Genomic DNA, 201 nt, shown 5'->3' with positions numbered 1-201 from the left:
CTCTCTCTCTCTCTCTCTCTCTCTCTCTCTCTCTCTCTCTCTCTCTTTCCCTCTCTGCCTCTGTCTTTCTTTTTACAACTTTACAAGCATTAGTTATCTTTAGTCCTTTTACAAAAGGTCCCATAATCATACTATTGAGAATATGGCCAAATAAATTTCAGTCATTACTTTCAAGGTAAAAGCTGTTTTAGAAAGACACCC

This window comes from Grammomys surdaster, unplaced genomic scaffold (assembly GCF_004785775.1).
Source record: "Grammomys surdaster isolate TR1022 unplaced genomic scaffold, NIH_TR_1.0 125621, whole genome shotgun sequence".
In the NCBI taxonomy this organism is placed as follows: domain Eukaryota; kingdom Metazoa; phylum Chordata; class Mammalia; order Rodentia; family Muridae; genus Grammomys; species Grammomys surdaster.
This window is presented reverse-complemented; position numbering follows the sequence as displayed.